Here is a 7,785-nt window from a genome sequence, read left to right as displayed (position 1 = left end):
ACAGGATGATAAGAAGAGCAGATGTTTGGTAATTAGCTGTTCACCCTGCCATATAGATGCGGCCACTTAGATAAAATGTATCTCTGGTAATGACTCTTTTTCTGGGAAAAATCCCCATTTAAATTAATCTAGGTAGTTAAGGGAGGGGCAGTAGTTTCTCTGAGTTCACAGAGTCTTCATTGCTTTTCACTCAAAATAATCCATATGCCAAGGTGGCACATCTTGGGGAGGCCTGTTGCAAATGCCTACAAGTATCTTATAAAAAATCTAATAGAACATCAGAAGAATGGAGACCTTTTTTTCAAATATGTAAAGATATCTAACATGCACGAAAGTATAGAATTTCCCAGCAATCATCCCGAAAGCTACCATTCTTTCTTTTTCTCTTTCTTTTTTTTTTTTTTTGGCCGCGTGGCATGCAGGACCTTAGGTCCCTGACCAGGGATCAAATCCAGGCCCCCTGCAGTGGAAGCATGGAGTCCCAACCACTGGAGCGCCAGGGAATTCCCCTGAAAGCTATCATTCTTATATGTGGAGTAACTTTTTTAAACACATTGACATAGATCTTAAGAATACTCATATCTTTGATGGGAATGCTGCAGATTTACAAACAGAATGTAATGCTTTTGAAAAGAAAATATAAATAAGCTGGAGGAATAGATCTATATTTTGGAGGTAATGATCCTCCTAACAGACACACACGAGGCATTTGTCCTGCACAAGGCAATGGAGGAAGGAGTCTGGCACGTGTGGATGGTTTCCCCTTTCCATCAGCATCCCTGAACTATTTTTGTGTATCATGAAGATGCTATTTTAGAACTAAGAGTTAAAACTGTGGAAAAAAAAAAAAAGAGTTAAAACTGTGAACTGCTTAAAGGTTTAATGTATGTACCCAATAAACTTGTGGATTCACTATACACTATGATAGAATTTGAAGTGGATTGGAGCAAAATTTTGCTTGAATAAACAGAATACTTTTTATAAGATGTAGATGAATTTCAGCTATGCAGTATGATGAAACATGGGGGATTTCTAAGATTGTCATTTTTAAAAGTCCAATTATCTATATGTTAAGCATTCCATATTTAGAATGTATCTATTTTACACTAGGACTTAGTTAGCTTTCATGACTGATCAGCTGTTTATTATGAATAAATACCTTAATTACAAATAAACATTATTATACATAGTCAGCCTATAAAACAACACAGAAATGAAATATCTGCCAGTGTAATAAATTTTAAAAGTCACTTTAAAGGTGGAAATTCTGTACATCAAGTACTATTCAGGATGTAACTCCAGTGGCATAATATATATAGGTGTATATTTTTAAATTATACGAAGGCACTACAAGCCTTTCAGGTATCAACTATCATTGCAAACCTTAATTTTGGAATGATATCTTTATATTTCCTCTGCATTATACACAAACTTTTTGCTACATAATTGCCTTACTCATCTGCCTACAGCGGCATCTGGACATAGAATATATTGTTGGTAAAGGAAAGCTGAAGAAAAGACAGTACCTAAAAGTACAGTTTATGTCCTTTTTTTGGGGGGGGTGGTGCGCGGGCCTCTCACTGCTGTGGCCTCTCCCGTTGCGGAGCACAGGCTCCGCACACGCAGGCTCAGCGGCCATGGCTGATGGGCCCAGCCGCTCCGCGGCATGTGGGATCTTCCCAGACAGGGGCATGAACCCGTGTCCCCTGCATCGGCAGGCGGAGGCTCAACCACTGCGCCACCAGGGAAGCCCTCTTTAGCATCTTTTTAAGAAATGTGCTTTTATTTTTATTTAATGACTTGGGATCATGCCCTTAATATAAATAGCTTGGCTATTATGAGCTCTATACTAATACCACACTAAGGAAATTCTTTTGATGAAAAATTTCTGATTGTTGTTAAACTTCATAAATGATTAATTTTATTCCTTATATACTGAAAAATGTCTAAAAGAATAATATCATGAAGTATACATAAAAGGAATTACTGTAAACTACTTTCGACTGCCATAGCAATTTGCATTTTAAATTGCAAATATATTGTTTTCTACCTTTAATTCAAAGCTCATAATAAATAAAGAGCTAGCTGGAAGATCTTAGGGTGTGCTATAAAATGATCTATTCCAGTACCCAAAGCCATCAGCAGTCAGATTCTATGTCCCCTTTCTGGAAATGCTCTGCTCTGCCAGGAGAGGGCACCATTGCCTACCAGGCAAAGAGAGCCAAAGGCTTATTATTAAGTACATCTGCTTCTAGCTCTTGGTTTCTTTCTCTTTGAAGAAATAACCCAGCCAGTGTAGGTATGATTGGGGGTAGGTTGCTACAGCACTTGCGTGGGAATTCAAGCTTTTCTATAATGCCCCTGATCATTTCAATACCCAGAAGAGCCTGAGTTCAGCCTTATCCCTGCTGGGAACACAGAGTATAATTATAATTGAATGTTTGTTTTTAGAGGCTGCTGGCAAAACGGAGAGTGAGAGTTGAGGACATGATTTTATGTTTGAGGCAGGTCATGCAACAAAAATAAGACAAGGCCTGGGGGTCAGGAGACCTGGTTCTATTTTCAGCTAGACCAATTCCTGAGTAACTTCATACAAGCAAAGAGAGGGAAACAAGTTCTGTATATATTTAGAAGCTTTGCCCTGGATTTTATTATGCATGCTCAATATAAGGGCTCATATTTCTTTTACTTTGCTGTCATAATTATGAAAATTGGTGTTTCTATCACTTAAATGTTAATTAAATATTTGATATGGAAGAATACATTCATATTTTTTATGCATAGTATGTTTAAAGATTTAACTGCAGTTACCATTCACAACGTAATATTAATATAATTCAGAATTCCCTAACTAATTTTTAATCTAGCAAAGAACAGATAGCAATGGCTGAGGTACCGAAGAAATTTGAAAACTTGTGCATATTTGATTCAATATTTCTTTGAGACTCTCCTAAAAATAGGCATGCAATGCCTCAAGATAAAAATGCCCAAGTTGGGACTTCTCCAGTTTGTCCAGTGGTAAAGAATCCACCTTCCAATACAGAGGATATGCGTTTGATCCCTGGTCGGGGAACTAAGATCCCACATGCCATGGGGCAACTAAGCCCACATGCCACAACTACCAAGGCCGCGCACCTCACTGAGAGACACCGGGTGCCGCAAACTACAGAGCCCACGCACTCTGGAGCCCACATGCCACAACTAGAGAGAAGGCCACGCGCCGCAACGAAGATCCCGGGTGCTGCAACTAAGACCTGAAGCAGCCACAAATAAATAAATAACAATTTTAAAAAAAAGCCCAAGTTTCCAGAGGCAGAATTTTATATGGAGGGAAAACAACCCACATTGTTGAATTGTTCAAAATATTAGACAAAATATATGTGAAGGGGCTGGCATGTAATAAATGGTCTGTTTTTCTGTTTATTCATAACATTTTATGAGTGATGGCTGCAGTTGAAGTAGCTCTCTCTAGCTCATAAGTCTAACCTGAAAACAATAGGACTATCTCAGGTGCAGGTTCATCACATTGTCATGTCTGAAAGAAAGACATGTCCTGCTCCGAAGAGCAATAAAGAGTTATACAGATCTTAACTCTGGGTCTCATTGCACAACACACAACAAAACTTTATAAACCTCTTCCTTAGCAAACACCCACCTCTCCTTTCCTTTCCCCCATATCAGTTTCTCTAACTTCTTCAATCATTCTCCTTAAAACACTCACCATTCCAGCCTTCCTTCTGTAGTATAATTCACGTTTCTTCAGCATTGCATCTTTTCCATTTCATCTCTCAGCAAAAGATATCCCTTGGAAAGTGAAGGAAAGGGAAAGACTGCATTTCTATCTATACAACATAAGAAGTGATGGGGGAAATTCCCTGGCAGTCCAGTGGTTAGGACTCCACGCTTCCACTGGAGGGGGCACGGGTTCAATCCCTGGTTGCAGTACTAAGACCCCATGAGCTGTACGGTGCAGCCAAAAAAAAAAAGTGATGGGAATATCATACGGCCAAAAAGAGAAGGGAAAGAACAGGAGAGAAATAAACTACTTCTGTAAAGAGATACTTGGCAAAATGATGTTTACTTTTGTTAGATTTGACATCAGCCAAATTTGACACTACCTGGCTAAACTACATTATCAAAATCACAAATAGAGTCAGAAACTCCTTGACCTGGAAGAGATCATTAAGTTCAAATCCAACATTTTACAGATCAGAAGCTGAGACTCAGAAGGGTATTGGATTGTCCATAATTCCCTCATTGGTCACAAAGGTAGGATCAGAATTCAGATCCATTTACCCCGACCTCCTTTGCCCATTACGGCATACTTTCTTGAGCTAAGTGTTTAGCTATAGCATTTGCATTTTAGTGAGATCTTACGTAAGAAAAGCCAAAATCTTAAAACAGAAATAAAATCATCTTTCTTAGGATTTTCTCCCCCTGCTGCAATTATAGAAAAACTTTTCTGCTTACACAGAGAATAAACATTCAATATTAAAGTATTTATTAATTGCAAATATTTTTCATCCAAGTGAAACACTATAAATAATTCAGAAAAATAGTGTATATATTTTAATCAAAGGTGATTTTGCAAATATTTGGGAAACCAAAGGTAGGTAACATTACATTAGCTTACTTAAAATAAAATACAACTACAGAAATTTTTAAAATTAATCATCTCCATTTCTTTGATAAGAAACATAATGAACTTCTTTGTTTCTCCTTTACCATCGATGGTTTTGTTCTCAGATCAAGTACAGACCTTCATGAGAAGCAGTAAATTCTGAGTAGAACATATTTTCCAGCACAGCTATAGGCACTAGAAATACAAAGATGAGTGTGTCATTCTCTTGAGCACAACAACCTAGCCATACTTACTCTTGATTATTGAAACCATCTGACCAACCAGAATGACTTGCTCCTCTCTAACAACCTGTAAATAATTTCACAAAAATGTTTCAAGTTTTTCTTCCCAGAAAGTGAAAAACAAGTCTGCTCCAACAATACCTCTACTGTATGAAACACAAAATATGATACATTTCATTCTTATCAAAATATTGCTGCACAAAAGCATTTACCTTGACTTTCCTGGCAGCATACTTATGATACCCATGAAACCCATGATACCCATGAAACAGTTATTGGAAATATTCCTTATCATAACTGCAAAAGGCAGGATAACTACTTTTCTTCCCTGAGGAAAAAAAAAAAAAAAAGATATAAAGGTTTTCTGCTCCAGAATGAGCATTATCATCTACAAGCTGAAAAACTGAGTCTGGGATGGCATCATAGCTTTTGTGCAAGTAACAAGAAAAAAATTATACATGCACAAATGGCTTAATTATGATTATCTTCATCTGGGAACAAATCTGACTGTATACGAATCTTTACAACTTTAGCTTGGTTTAAATTAAGGCAACGTGTGGTGGTCAACTGCCTGTATTTAAGTGTAAAGGTGAAATGCTAACATTTTTCACTTACCACATTGGCAAAGACTGTACATGCTAACTCCCTGTGTTAGTCGGGACACTGAGAAACTGGCTCTCTAATACACCATTGGTGGGAATGTAACCTGGCATAACCTTGCTAGAAGGCAATTTGGCAGTAGATATCAAAGCTTTAAAAGTAGGACCTAGGGCTTCCCTGGTGGCGCAGTGGTTGAGAGTCCGCCTGCCGATGCAGGGGACACGGGTTCGTGCCCCGGTCCGGGAAGATCCCACGTGCCGTGGAGCGGCTGGGCCCATGAGCCATGGCCGCTGAGCCTGCGCGTCCGGAGCCTGTGCTCTGCAACGGGAGAGGCCACAACAGTGAGAGGCCGCGTACCACAAAAAAAAAAAAAAAAAAAAGTAGGACCTAATGCTATGTTTCAAAAATTGTGCTTTTTAAGACTTTGCTTTTGAATACAATCACGGTTAAGCAAAAAAGAGGTTTATCACCACATTACATAAAAAAGCAAAAAGCTGAAGAGCGCTTAAACATCCAGCAATAGGGTTATAAGCATAGGATGGCATACTATGCAGCTGCTAAAAATAGTGTTAAATAAGATTTAATGGTATACAAAAATGTCTATGAAGTATTTTAAGAAAAAAAAATAATACACACAAGTAGAATCCATATACATACGTTTTAAAATCTGTAAAGAATATATATAACAGGGAATTCCCTGGTGGTCCAGTGGTTAGGGCTCTGCACTCTCACTGCCAAGGGCCCAATCCTTGGTCAGGGAACTAATATCCCACAAGCCTCGCGGGGTGGCCAAAAATAAAACAATAAATAACGTTAAAAAAAAAAAAAAAAAAAAGAGGGACTTCCCTGGTGGTCCAGTGGGTAAGACCCTGTGCTCCCAGTGCAGGGGGCCTGGGTTCAATCCCTGGTCAGGAAACTAGATCCCACATGCATACCGCCACTAAGAAGTCCACACGCTGCAACTAAGAAGCCCGCATGCCGCAACCAACACCCTGCGTACCACAACTAAGATATGGGGCAGCCTAAATAAATAAATTATATATATATAACAAAAACTTCCTGATGAGTCCCCCAGGATGGTAATCTAATAGTTGGCATTTAGTTTCTTCTTTGTATTTGTCTGTACTTTCTAAATTTTCTACAATAAATATGTAGTACTTTTGCAATTAAGAAAAATAATATTTCTTTTCTTTAAAGCCTGATCTTTCTCAGTTGATTGTTCCAATGTGATGACATGTATTTAGGAGAAAGTTTGCAACAGTGTGCAACTGTCTTCAGATTACACTTGCTGTTGCACATTTATGCAAGCCATTTGTCACCCTTGGCTCTGGAGCTCAGCACAGAGCTTCCTTTCCTTTAGCAACATACAATCAATCCAAGGAGGAGTGCCTCGGTGGACTGGCCCCAAGCCATCTACCCTTCCAAAACCCTGTTAGAGGAGCAGAAAGGCCAGTTCCCCCACTAATAGGCAGATGGTGAAACATCCTCTTGGCTCTTGTAAATCCAGCCATATTGGTTCAGACACAGCTGAAAAAAAGGCAAGCAAGTTCCCTAAGGCCAGGCAAAACTAGTGCTCTCTTAAGGGAGTGTTGTTCCATGCCACCTGGCATTTCCTGCAATGCCCTCAGCTTTTTTCAAGAATGAACAATGGGCAAAAAAGTAGAGGCTGTAAACTTGAGACCTGAGCATCTCAACTGGAGAGGAGATAGGCACTGAGCCCTGTGAATACACTGTCAGGAAGCAAAGGATTCCATATGACAGCAAAGTAGAAAGAGCTCTGGATTACGAATTAGGAGCCCTGGGTGCTAGTGATGTCTTCCTTACTCCCCTCTTCGACTTTCAGTTCCTTCTATAAAGTAGTGGGGTGGGAAGTAGATAGATTAAAAGAGCTATAAAGTTGCTTCTAGCCTTCAAAACCTTTATAATGATTTACAATGAGGTGAAACAATATACATTTCATTCAATAAAAATTTACTCAATGCCTACTGTACCAGGCAAGCAGGAGCTAAGGTGAAAAAAAACATTTTGCCTCCCCTTAGGACTTACAGTCCAAAGCACTGACAAATTTCCCAGCTCCGATATGTATAATTATTCACTATACCATTTATTTAAGAAAATATTTTTCAGCAAGATTGAATTTTCTCTTTTGCTAATATAGCTTCTTATCCCATTGTCAACAAGCAATGTGTCTACTATATACTGGGAGGCAATATAGATGTGGGTTAAAAGCATGAGATAGAATCAGAGTTCCAGTTAAATCTGAGCTTTACCTTATGCTAACTAAAGAAGCTTGGAAAAATTACTTAAATTCTCTCAGCTTCA

General features: G+C 38.8%; 1 pseudogene; it reads left to right on the top strand.

Moving 5' to 3' along the window:
- Positions 1-204: 204 nt before the first annotated feature.
- Positions 205-966, top strand: LOC113620180 (glucosamine-6-phosphate isomerase 2 pseudogene; annotated as a pseudogene).
- Positions 967-7,785: the final 6,819 nt, after the last annotated feature.

This window comes from Aethalodelphis obliquidens, unplaced genomic scaffold (genome assembly GCF_003676395.1).
Source record: "Aethalodelphis obliquidens isolate GAN/ISIS:26980383/991018 unplaced genomic scaffold, ASM367639v1 scaffold7, whole genome shotgun sequence".
Lineage (NCBI taxonomy): Eukaryota > Metazoa > Chordata > Mammalia > Artiodactyla > Delphinidae > Aethalodelphis > Aethalodelphis obliquidens.
This window is presented reverse-complemented; position numbering and strand designations above follow the sequence as displayed.